Below are 12,941 nucleotides of genomic sequence, written 5' to 3'. Positions count from 1 at the left end.
AAGGTAGACACTTGGGGGAGCTCCAGACAATCTGCATTAGAGAAAATGACAGAAGAGGATGATAATAATGCCAGGCTTCAAATTAACAGTGGCTTATATTTACTGAGTTCTTGCTACGAGCTCCTAGAATGCGCTAACAGACTCACAAACTTGATCTCATTTTGTCCTTCCAAGCACCTCATTAGTTTGATGCTATTACCAAAGATTTTAAAGATAGGATGTATGGCTCTTTAGAATTTAAAACATGTTTTAATGGAGTCACAATTCACATACCTTGTAAAATGCACAAGCCCTGAGTGCACAGCCTGGTGAATTGTTCTAAATGTACATACACAGGTACCTGCACCCAGATCAGGGTCTGAAACTGCTATAACAACCTTTCCACTCACCCCCCCACCCAGGCAACCACTATCCTGACTTCTATCACCATTTATTCATTTTGCGTGTTTTTGAACTTCATATAAATCAAATTATACATATATCATGATTAGAGTTGCCAGGTCTATCACATAAAAAACCAGGATGCCAATTAAATTAGAATTTCCTATGGGACACTGTTGTTCATTTGCTAAGCCGTGTCTGGTTCTTTGCGATCCCATAGACTGCAGCACACCAGGCTTCCCTGTCCTTCACTATCTCCCAGAGTTTGCTCACACTCATGTCTATTGAGGCAGTGATGCCATCCAGCCATCCCATACTCTGTCGCCCTTCTCCTCCTGCCCTGAATTTTTCTCAGCATCAGGGTCTTTTCCAATGAGTCAGCTCTTTGCATCAGGTGGCCAAATATTAAAGCTTCAACTTCAGCATCAGTGAATATTCTGGATTGATCTCCTTTAGGACTGACTGATTTAATCTCCTTGTTGTCCAAGGGACTCTTAAGAGTCCTCTCCAGCAACATAATTTGAAAGACTCAGTTCTTTGGGACTCAATCTTCTTTATGGTCCAACTCTCACATCCATACATGACTACTGGAAAAGCCATAGCTTTGATTATACCGACCTTGTTGGCAAAGTGATGTCTCTGCTTTTTAATATGCTGTCTAAGTTTGTCATAGCTTTTCTTCCAAGGAGCAGCCTCTTTTAATTTCATGGCTGCAGTCACCATACAAAGTGATTTTGGTGCCCAAGAAGATAAAATCTGCCACTGTTTCCACATTTTCCCCATCTATTTTCCATGAAGTGATGGGACCAGATGCCATGATCTTAGTTTTTTGAATGTTGATTTCCAAGCCAACTTTTCACTCTCCTCTTTCATGAACCTCACCAAGATGCTCTTTAGTTCCTCTTCACTTTCTGCCATTAGAGTGATATCATCTGTATATCTGAGGTTGTTGATATTTATCCTGGAGATCTTGAATCCAGGTTGTAATTCATCCAGGCCAGCATTTTGCTTAATACACTCTGCATGTAAGTTAAATAAGAAAGGTGACAATATACAACCTTGATGTACTTCTTTCTCAATTTTGAACCAGTCTATTGTTCCATGTCCAGTTTTAACTGTTGCTTCTTGACCTGCATGCAGGTTTCTCAGGAGACAGGTCAGGTGGTCTGGTATCTCCATCTCTTTCAGAATTTCCCACAGATTGTTGTCATCCACAGTCAAAGGTTTTAGCATAGTCAATGAAGCAGAAGTAGATGCCTTTCTCTAATTCCCTTGCTTTCTCTATGATCCAGCAAATGTTGGCAATTCGATCTCTGGCTCCTCTTTTCTAAATCCAGCTTGTACATCTGGAAGTTCTCGGTTCATATACTGTTGAAGTCTAGGTTGAAGGATTTTGAGCATTATGTTGCTCACATGTGAAATAAGCACAGTTGTACAGTAGTTTGAACATCCTTTGGCATTGCTTTTCTTGGGATTGGAATGAAAATTGACCTTTTCCAGTCTTGTGGCCACTGCTGAGTTTTCTCAATTTGCTGGAACATAGAGTATAGCACTTAGGTAGCAGCATCTCTTAGGATTTTAAATAGCTCAGCTGGAAATTTTTATACTAAAAAAATGCATTGTTTATCTGAAATTCAAATTTAACCAAATATCCTATATTTTTTTCTGATGACTCTAGTACTCTTTTGTGCCTGGTTCCCTTTAACATAATTGTGAGATTCACCTCCATTGTTTTGGTTATTTATAACTTACTCTTTTTCATTGCTGTGTAGTATTCCACTCCATGAATGTGTCCTGATGCATTTATTCTTTGTATGGTTGAGGAGAAGGAAGGGTTACTTTCAGAAATGCAGCCTAGATAGTGTTAAGCAGTGTACTCTGGCATCAGAGTCTTGAGGGATTTGAATCCTAGCTCCACCTCTTACTACTTGTAAGACCGTAACCAAGCGACTTAATCTCAGCTGGTTTGACTTTAATATGGGTTAGAATGGCACCCCACTCCAATACTCTTGCCTGGAAAATCCCATGAACGGAGGAGCCTGGTAGGCTGCAGTCCATGGGGTCGCTAGGAGTTGGACACAACTGAGTGACTTCACTTTCACTTTTCACTTTCATGCATTGGAGAAGGAAATGGCAACCCACTCCAGTGTTCTTGCCTTGAGAATCCCAGGGATGGGGGAGCCTGATGGGCTGCCGTCCCCGGGGTCGCACAGAGTCGGACACGACTGAAGTGACTTAGCAGCAATGGTACCTCAAAGGGTGCTGTAAGGTTTAAAGGAAATATCACATATAAATCTCTTAGAATAGGGCCCAGTACAGAGTTAGCACCTGATGAATGGTGCCTGTGTCATGGTTCCCATTAGATCTAGGAGAAAATTGAAGTTCAGAGGTGTTAAGAGATTTGCCGAATGTCATCTACCTGGTAAGTCACGGAGTCCTTTTGTCATCAATATTGGCTAAATTATGCCGGGGTCCAGCCCCGGTGGATCCAGGGAAATTCGAAGCGGGGAAGGCGTTGGCGAGGAAAGACTTATTTATTTATTAATATAAGATTAGATTAGGAAGAAATAGTATAGTAGGAAAATTAAGTGGAGAAAAAGAGGCTGAATAACTTGGTATACGTGGAAAGCCAATAAAGTTCCAGACAAGGAGCTTGCACCATCTACGTTAGGCCGCCGGCGCCCGTTTGAATATTGGAGAGTGCCCCGCCTTGGGCTCCCTCTCTTACGGACCTTAGAAGCTGGGACAAGTAAGTAGATATGGTTAGCCTCCACGCCCCAGATGGGAATTCAGCCTGAAATTAGAGTAAAGAGGAGATGCGGGGGAAACCAGTCCTTCCAATGACTTGCCCCCCCTCTATTGTCCTTCAGGGCCTTTTATACTTTTGATTATACATAGAGATCAATGGGTAATACAAAATTATGTAGCCTTAGCAGCCCAGGCTCTTTTTGTATATCTTTTTGTATACAAAAGGTCTCAGGTGATTTACATTATCTTCTGGCCAAGAGGCTTGCTAACACTTTTTGGCTCTCTTCCTTAATGAATGTTAATTTCGTTTCCCCTGAAGTGTTTTTCTTTAATCTGCATCTCCTTAAAGCACTAAAGTTACATCTCTATAGAACAAAGGTGCAGTGGGTTATAACAAAGAAGTCACTTAACTCAAAGATCTATGTTGCTACTTGTTTTTCTATATACCAACTATATCAACAAGTAAAAGATATGAAAATTTGGCAGCAAGTATCGGCTCAACAAATGAAATCTTTAATCAGTCCTATTCTAATGATTTTGACTCCTTGGAAGCCCCTACATTCCTAGGATGTTTTAAGCTTCCTGTGCCTCCTGCGGTCAGAAGGCCTCAAACAATCACATGTGCAGGCAGGCTAGAAAGCCATCAGAGGGGTTTTTGGATTGAAACACTCTTTCAAATGGGGAAGACTAAAGCCTTGCGATGACTTTTTCCAGGCAGGCATATTCTTATTTTGGGGGGTACACGCTCAGGAAATACCAGGGGGAAAACCTGAGATCTGACTCGACCTTGCCCAGCAGATCTCTGCCGCATGACCTTGTCATGGGTTGGATTCCTCACGCTGGCTCCTGACAAAATTAGTTATTTATCAACAATTTTTTTGATCACCTGTTATGCATCAGGCCTTGAAGTAACACAATGAGCAAAAGAGCCAAAGCCCCTGAGGATGAAATATACATCCTCAGGGCTCTCCTGGTGCTGTTTGCCTGCTTTACATGGGCCTCTCATTAGTTATGTGGTATTGATGCTTTTGAACTGTGGTGTTGGAGAAGACTCTTGAGAGTCCCTTGGACTGCAAGGAGATCCAACCAATCCATCCTAAAGGAGATCAGTCCTGGGTGTTCATTCCAAGGACTGATGCTAAAGCTGAAACTCCAAACTTTGGCCACCTGATGCGAAGAGCTGACTCATTGGAAAAGTCTCTGATGCTGGGAGGAATTGGGGGCAGAAGGAGAAGGGGATGACAGAGGATGAGATGGCTGGATGGCATCACCGACTCGATGGACATGAGTTTGAGTGAACTCTGGGAGTTGGTGATGGACAGGGAGGCCTGGCATGCTGTGATTCATGGGGTTGCAAAGAGTCGGACACGACTGAGTGACTGAACTATAACTATATAGTGTGAAAGGCACTTAGCATGGAGCCCCACAGGCATTACTGTTCCAGAAACAACAACTATTATCCAGGTAGTAGCAATCTCTATGAGCCTTCCCAGGTGGTGTAGTGGTGAATCCGCCTGCCAATACAGGAGATGCAAGAAACGTAGGTTTGATCCTTGGGTCCGGAAGATCCCCAGGAGTAGGAAATGGCAATCCACAACAGTATTCTTGCCTGGAAAATTCCATGGACAGAGGAGCCTGCTGGCTCCTCAAGGGCTACAGTCCATGGGGTTGCAAAGAATCAGACGCGACTGAGCACAGCAATCTCTATGGCAACAGTGACTCAGCAGCTCCATTTTACAGATGAGAAAACTGATGCTCAGGGAGGTTAAGAGACTGGCGCAAGGTAACACAGCTGGTACTGGCAGAACAGGAATTCAGCTTCATATCCATTTGACTCTAAAACCCTCCTGGAAAATTTTTCTGTCTTGGGTTCTGCTTCTGGAGTCCAGATGTGAGAGATTCAAGTCCCAGCTTTGTGACCCTGGGCATGTTATTTGCTAGTTCCAATACCGCTACACAGAGTTGCCTTGGGCGTCTGCAGAAAGCTCTCTGCAGTTACAAACACCTCTGAAGGGATGTTGGTGGGGATCTGCAGTCAGAAAGGGGCTTTTGAATGTGTAAGCTGTTCAGTGCTTAAATCAAAACCTTCCTTCCAGGGAATTCCCTAGCGGTCCAGGGGTTCCACTGCAGGGGGGATGGATTTGATCCCTGGTCGGGAAACCAAGATCCCACATGCTGCATGGTGTGGCCAATAAATTAATTAATAAGTCAATCTATTAATTTAAAAATTCTGATTATTGTAAAAAAAACGGAGAGCCTTTCTTACATAAATGAACTTAAAGACATAGAAAGATGCCTAGACTATCTTGTTGAGTATATTTAAAAATCCACTTCATGGGTTGTAGCTGTATGTATGGAGCATGTGTCAGAAGGATTCAGTGAACAGTCACTTAGGTAGCAGCACTCATTCTGTGTGGGTGCTGTGCTAGGTCTTCTGGAAGTAGTGCTCCTAACAGTCTTGTGTGGCAGGTGCTGCCTTAGACGACCATGCAGGTGGAGAGTTAACACTCTCTAGGCTGCCCAGGTAGCACAGAGCTGCCACCTGGATCAGGGCACTTTGGCCTCAGAGGCTGTGTGCTCTTGACCCCGTAGCTCTGCCACTCTTGCCACTTTTTTTCCCCTCTGGGTGGTAAAACGTCAGTGTTTTGAATTTTCTTCTTTATGCTTCTCTGCATTATCTGAGCTTTTATGATATGTAGATTTTGTTTTTCGTAAAAACTAGATTTCTAATTTGGTGTCTTTAAGAGCTGTTGATGCTTCTAGGGATAAGCTACTCCCAGTCTTTTTTGTGGTGGAGAGACTGCAGTCCTTAGACCTGGAACCCACTGCCCAGTCCTGATGTCCCCCTGCAGGGCACTCTGACCCTGGGAAAGTCAGTGTTTAGTCTTCACCTTCCCCCTGGCCGCATTAGAGTGGGCACAGATGGGGACCGCAGTAAACGTCCTCTGATGCAGGAGGAACGGGTCACTGTGCCCTCAGGATCTCACTCCACCTCCAAAAGCTGTTCCCTACCTTCTCCCAGGACCCCAAGAATTAGTGACTGAACCAAGTCACTATAAAGTGCTAATAGTTTATAGGGTTTTTTCACACGGATCTTAGTTGCACCGTGTGAGGTCTAGTTCCTGGACCAGGGATTGAACCCGGGCTCCCTGCATTGGAAGTGAGGAGTCTTAGCCACTGGACCACCAGGGAAGTCCTCTAGTTTATAGGTTTTTAAAGAGGCAAGTGGCAAGAGACCCAAGCCACAACCAGATGGATGACTAATGGGGCCCATGGGCTGGGGGATGTGGCTGTCAGAGAGCCCCAGAAATCACTGCCCAGGATGGCAGGGGAGGGGCTCTGGCCTCACCCCAAGAAGGGGCTGCTGGGAGTTTTCTGCCCGTGACCCCACTCGTGACCCCAACTCCTATCACCCCCGCCTCAAAAAGGCTGGGCCCACAGAGCCATAAATTCCTGCTATCATTAGACCGTATCTCTCCGGCTCGGGCTGTTTGCCAGGAGCCCTACAATTATTTTTTATCACTTAACAAGTCGTATAATTATTTTTATCACTTTTTTCTCACAGCAGGGCTACTTTTGCCTTCTTTCAGTTTGGAGTTGGGGGGGAACCCTGCTCCCAGAGCATTTCACAGCGTTTCCTGGCTTTGTCCAAAGCTCTAGCGCAGGTCAGGGTTTGAACTCACAGCTCCTATGGGGGCTAAGTGGGGGCTTTTGTGAGGCCAGAGGCTTGGGAAGACTGGGAGGTAGAAACTGGGAGCCCTTCAGAGCCAGAGAAAGGCTTTAGGCTCAGCTACTTCCTGTGTGACCAAAGCAAGTCACTCAACCACCCTGTGCCCCAGTTTCTCCATCGGTTAAATGAGGAAGTGATAATAATACCCAACTCATAAGTCAGTACACATAAGTGCTCAAACACTATGAGATTCTATTTAATCTTGAGTTGGGACCTAGATCCCAAATTGAGACCCTGGCCTCCTGGATGACATAGGCAAGTCCCTTGCCCTCTCTGAGTCTTAGACTCCTCATGTGTAAAATGGGCATTATCTTGCCTGCCTCACTCTGCTCTCACATCTCCATCTATTGGCCTGAACTTCTTCAGGTCCTCAAGCCCCAACGCTCCCCACCCCAGTTTTGCCTGGGTAACTCTATTATCATCCCAGGCATCCTTCCTTCTCCCCCTCCCTTCTCTTCTTTACTTATTCAATGTATATTTTTTGAAGACCTACTGTCTGCGCAGACTGTGCTAAGTGGTAGAGAAGGCAGGCAAAGTCCCTGTACTCGTGACAGAGAGATAGAAATAAGCTAAAAAGAGAGTCAAGGACCTCCCTGATGGTCCAGTGGTTAAGAATCCACCTGCCAATGCAGGAGACACGGGTTCCATCCCTGGTCCAGGAGGATCCCATGTGCAGTAAGGGCGACTAAGCCCGAGCACCACAACTGCTGAGCCTGAGTGCTAATGCCTGCAAGCTGCAACTGCTAAAGCCTGTGTGCCCCAGAGCCCGGGCTCCGCAACAAAGAGAGGCCACTGCAATGAGAAGCCGGCAGATTGCAACTAGAGAGTCTCCCCCAATCGCCACAACTAGAGAACCCCTCCCTGTGCAGCCAAAAATAAAAACATTTTAAAAGAGTCAAAGTAAAACAAAACAAAACCCAAGGCAGTTGCAAACGGTATTTAAACACTTCATAAAGGAGAATGAGGGCACCGTAAGAGGAAGTAAATGGGAAAGGTCACTTTCCAGAGCGGCCTCCCGAAGGAGACACTTCTGCTTAAAATTAAATAATCCTTGAATATGCACATGGTATAAAATTCAAAGAGTACACAACATCACCCAGGATGGTTCTGCCCACCATCTTCCTGTCCCCAGCTTTGCAGTCCTCCCCGGAGAGTCCCCTGTGTTGTCCATTGCTTGGGAGTGGCTGATTTGTGATGATATCTGAATCGCAAGAACCAACAGATAGGGACTTCCCTGGTGGTCCCGTGGTTAAGAATCCACCTTGCAATGCAGGGGACGCAGGTTCTATCCCTGGTCAGGGAACTAAGACCCCACAGGCTTTGCAGCCAAAAATGCAAAACATAGAGGAGAAGCGATGTTGTTAACAAATTCAGTAAAACCTTAGAAAATGGTCCACATCTAAAAGTCTCAAAAAAAAATAAAGAATCAGCAGACATTTGAAGAGGTAGGAGAAGAGATGTCCAAGCCGAGAGAACAGTGAGAGCAATGGCCCCAAACTGGACCTGCGTTACTGGAGAGAGGGTAGCAGATCGATTCGGGGCCTGCGAGCCGCAGAAGGAATTCGGATGTCACTCTCTGTGGCCTGGGTATAACTTTTAAGGTGGCTAAGACAGAAGTGAGCATCATCGTCTTTTTTATTAATTTTAAATAAATAAATTTCTTTTTAAATTTTATTTGTTTATTTATCTATGGCTGTGCCGGATCTTTCTTGAGTCTTTGCTGCTGCATGTGGGCTTTTAGTTGCAACAGGTGGGGGCTACCCTCTAGTTGCAGTTTGCGGGCTTCTCATTGCAGCGGCTTCTCTTGCGGCTTCCCTGGTAGCTCAGAGGTTAAAGCATCTGCCTGCAATGTGGGAGACCTGGGTTCGATCCCTGGGTTGGGCAGATTCCCCTGGAGAAGGAAATGGCAACCCACTCCAGTATTCTTGCCTGGAGAATCCCATGGACAGAGGAGCCTGGTGGGCTACAGTCCATGGGGTCGCAAAGAGTCGGACATGACTGAGCGACTTCACTTCACTTCTCTTATGGCAGAGCGTGGGCTCTAGGGTGCATGAGCTGGAGTAGTTGTGGCACACAGGTTTAGGTACCCCACGACAGGTGGAATCTTCCTGCACCAAGGATTTAACCCATGTCCCTGGATTGGCAGGTGATTCCTTAACGGCTAGACCACGAGGGAACTCCAGCAGTGAGCATCTTCTGATTTATGTTTCATAGAAACACTCTGAGAAGAGCTGATTTAGGGGCCTGAGAGGGGCAGGGAGATGAGTGAGGTGGCGCCCATGGAGTTGGGGATGGTAAAGGTCAGGGCCAGGTTGGAGGGTGGAGGCAGTGAGGAGGGGTCCATCTGGGTTGTTTGGGAGGTTGGTGGAACCCAGCAAGGGTCCCAGTCATAGGCTCTAATGGTGTCTTGGCAGTGTTAGGAGTCCCGTCTTTGTGATTCTAAGATTAACTTGCACACTTGTAACCTGGCACGGAGTGGGCACTTGGGATGTGTTTGCTGAAGAGATGATTAACGGAAAGAAAGGCCCTTTGTAAATGGAGACACGCCCTCTGAGAAATGGCTGCAGCCGCCCCTCCCCACTGCCTCCCTCCTTACATGGACACTCCCCTCCCATCATCCTTGTCCTTGAATCACCTCCAGACACATCCTGCTTCTGATAGGCAGGATTTTAGAAGCTCACCCTTCAGGTTCTCGTATTTTCTTAGCCACGAAACCCCTTTCCCATGGAAGCCTGATATATAAATGAGATAGAAAGTTATTTTATAATTTCAAACATCCAAGAATCTGAGTAAAAGAAATGAAGGAAACCAACAGGATTCTCAGCAGTTATTGATATACAAATGATCCTTGAGAAAAATGGAGCTGTTTTATTGAATGCCAAATCAGTGCATTCCTGACAATGTGTTCTTTTTATATACCCAACAAAGAGCTCTCAGAGGCTTTCTGCAGGGAAACCCAGCCTCTGAAGTCAATTATTCCAGCATTTGGTTTCCTTTGTGTTCAAGCACAATCCTACTTCATCCATAGAAATATTTTCAAATGGCAAAAGTTTGTGTACATGTATGTTTCAAAATTTTTATATAATTAAAGTATACAGCATACATTTTTTTAAAAAAAGCACCAAGCCTAAGCGTACAGCTCAGTAATCCTCACGAAGAGAACACCACCATGTCCCTGGCACCCAGATGAAGACAGGGACCCTGGCCAGCCCCTCAAGCCCTCCTTGTGTCTCTTCCAGTCATTCACAGCTCACCTCTCTACAGAGTACCATGATCTTGACTCTTAATACCCTAGGTTATTTTGGCCTGTTGAACTTTCATAGACGTGGAATATGGGGCGTATTCGTTTGTATCTGGCTTGTGTTTGAGAGAGTCATCTGCATTTTTTACAGCTGGAGTGTGTCTATTCATTCTCATTGCTGTATAGCGTTCCATTGTGTGAATATACCACAATTTCAAAAAGCGATTTTTAAAATGTTTAAATGTTTTTGCTGTATTATTATTTTTCTTTTTTTATTGGCATTTAATTGCTTTACAATGTTGTGTTTTTTTCTTCTGTACAACAAAGTGAGTCAGCTATATGTTACATATATCCCCTTCCCAAAATATGAAAGTTTCATGAATTTGCAAGTCATCCTTGCACACGGGTCATGCTAATCTTCTCTGTCTTTTTCCAGTTTGGTATATGTGCTGCTGAAGCAAGCACCAAATAGTGATTAAAACAAAACAAAACAAAACAAAACAGGTCACTAGGGGTAGTGGGCAGGGACTGGGTCTGACCCACAGATAAGTTTTGGCTTATACACCTAGTGTTTTTGTTTTGTTTTCACTGTCTTGGTTGCTGTTAAAAATCAATGTCTGGCCTCTCGTAGAAGATCTGCAGTTGCTGGGCCCCCGATCTCAAGTGCCTGGAGCTGAATCCCGGCTGCCCCTTGTCAACAATGCTTTCCGTTCCCATTTTGCCACAGTCCCCACCACCCCCTATTGCACAGGCCCACCTTACCCACCAATATTGCCCACCTGGCCCTGTAAGCATTTTATTTTTTGTTAGTTACATGGGACCTCTATTTTTTTAAAAATTATTTTATTGAAGTATAGTTGACTTACAGTGTTATGCTAATTTCTACTGTACAGCAAAGTGATTCAGTTATACCCATATGTATATACATTCTTTTTCATATTCTTTTCCACTATGGTTTACCACAGGATATTGAATATAGTTCCCTGTGCTATTCCATAGGACCTCGTTGTTTGGTCCTGTAAACATCTGAGTCTTTCACTCCAGCTTTAATTTAGTGGAAGTGGCCCCCAGCATGCTTTATTCTGTGGTCTACACAACAGGCAAATCTGATCATTCAAGTTAAAATATAAATTGTCTCTACTGGGTTAGAATTTGGAGGTATACTTGAATACTTAAAAAATTTAGGACTTCCCTGGCACTCAGCTGCTAAGACTACGCTTCTGCTGTAGGGGGCACAGGTTCAATCCCTGGTCAGGGAACTAAGATCCCATAGGTCTCTTGGTGGTGCAGCCAAATATGTGTATGTATATATATATACACATACATACACACACACACATATATATATATATATTATCATTATTGCTATTTTTAAAAGTTTTAAAATATATTTCATGATTATTGCTATTATCATTATTTCGTGCATGCATGCTGTTTCTTCAGTTGTGTCTGACTCTTTGAGACCCTATGGACCATTAGCCGGCCAGGCTGCCTCTGTCCCTGGGATTATCCAGCCAAGGATATTGGAGTGGGTTGCCAGGCCCTCCTTCAGGGGATCTTCCTGACCCAGGGATTGAATCCGCATCTCTAATGTCTCCTGCATGGGCAGGCAGATTCTTTTCCATGAGTGCCACCTGGTAAACTCATTATCATTATTATTATTACTCAAAAGATCTTTTAAAATATACAGCTGACCCTTGAGCAACACGGATTTGAACTGCGTGGATCCACCTTTATGCAGATATTTTTCAATAGTAAATATTACAATACTATTATTGTATTCAACCCATGGAGTCAACCAACCACAATCCATGGTTGGTTGAATCCATGGGTGCAGAACTGTGGATACTGGAGAAACCACTGCTATGAAGGAACCACTTGGAAGGTGGGCTGATCTAAGTTATACACAGATTTTTGACTGTACCAAGGATGGGTGCCTGTAACCCCGACTTTGTTCAGGGTCAACTGTATTCAAATGTATAGCAAAGGCCATAATCATAAATATGATTCTGATGATTTGGAATCAAATCCTGGCTCTATTACTCAGGAGCTGTGTGACCTCAGTAATTGTGGTACCTCTCTGTGCCACAGTACAAAGGGGGATACTAATATTTACCTCACTGGGTTCTCATGAAGATTAAATGAACTAATACTTATAACAATGTTAGACAAGCATCTGACACATAATAAATATTCAACATATCTTAGCCTTTTATTATTTTTAAATTTTGTGGGCCGACCAATCATCTGGCCTGCTAAAGTGACAAACCATCTTAGTTTGCCCAAGACCTGAAAGGGCTTTTAGCAATCAGGACTTGCACTGCTAAAACTGGAAAGTGAAAGTCGCTCAGTCATGTCTGACTCTTTGTGACCCCATGGACTATATAGTCCATGGAATTCAAAAGTGGAAAAGTCCTGGGCAAAAAAGGATCAACTGGTCACCCTTGGTCTGCCTGACAGTGCCCCCTCACTGTAACATAACAGACTGGGGCTCTTACTTTAAAAAAAAACCATTAACATAGCCATTTTATTTATTTATACTTATCTATTTGCAACTGCACTGGGTCTTCACTGCTGTGCGTGAGCTTTCTCTAGGGGCGAGCGGGGGCTACTCTTCTTTGCAGTGCTCAGGCCTCCCATTGTGGTGGCTTCTCTTGTTACGGAGCACGTGTTCTCTAGAGCGCATGGGTTTCGGTAGTTATGGCACACATGCTTAATTGCTGCATAGCATGTGAAGTCTTCCCAGACCAGTGACGGAACCTGTTGGCAGGCGGACTCTTCACCACTGAACCACCAGGGAAGTCCCACCATTAGCATTTGGGGCTGAATAATTCTCTGTTG

The 12,941-nt window shown here is 44.4% G+C and overlaps 1 non-coding gene across 1 annotated transcript; it reads right to left on the bottom strand.

Annotated features, from left to right (window-relative positions):
* Positions 1 to 10,459: 10,459 nt before the first annotated feature.
* On the bottom strand, positions 10,460 to 10,565 carry LOC138091963 (U6 spliceosomal RNA). Its single transcript, XR_011145988.1, has one exon. It is a non-coding gene; the product is annotated as a U6 spliceosomal RNA (small nuclear RNA).
* Positions 10,566 to 12,941: the final 2,376 nt, after the last annotated feature.

This window comes from Capricornis sumatraensis, chromosome 15 (genome assembly GCF_032405125.1).
Source record: "Capricornis sumatraensis isolate serow.1 chromosome 15, serow.2, whole genome shotgun sequence".
NCBI classification, from domain to species: Eukaryota; Metazoa; Chordata; class Mammalia; order Artiodactyla; family Bovidae; genus Capricornis; species Capricornis sumatraensis.
This window is presented reverse-complemented; position numbering and strand designations above follow the sequence as displayed.